Here is a 263-nt window from a genome sequence, read left to right on the forward strand (position 1 = left end):
CAGCCGGCAGGGTAGGGCAACTGCAGCAACAGGGAGCAGGGCACAGACACCTCGTCCCTGCCCGTGCCGCACCGGGTCGTGCCCCCGTTCCTCTGCCACGGCAAGGCCAGGGTGCAGGGACTGGCCTCGTCCCCCCAGGGGAGATTGAGACCTTCACCCGGTCATTCCCAGCTAGAGAATCCTTCTGCCACCGGGAGAGGGGAGCACCCGCGTTCCCCGCAGCCCCCAGGGGCTGCCCCTGGCCGATGCCAGCCCTCGTGTCC

The sequence above is a fragment of the Merops nubicus genome, unplaced genomic scaffold (assembly GCF_000691845.1).
Source record: "Merops nubicus isolate BGI_N331 unplaced genomic scaffold, ASM69184v1 scaffold35885, whole genome shotgun sequence".
Classification (NCBI taxonomy): domain Eukaryota; kingdom Metazoa; phylum Chordata; class Aves; order Coraciiformes; family Meropidae; genus Merops; species Merops nubicus.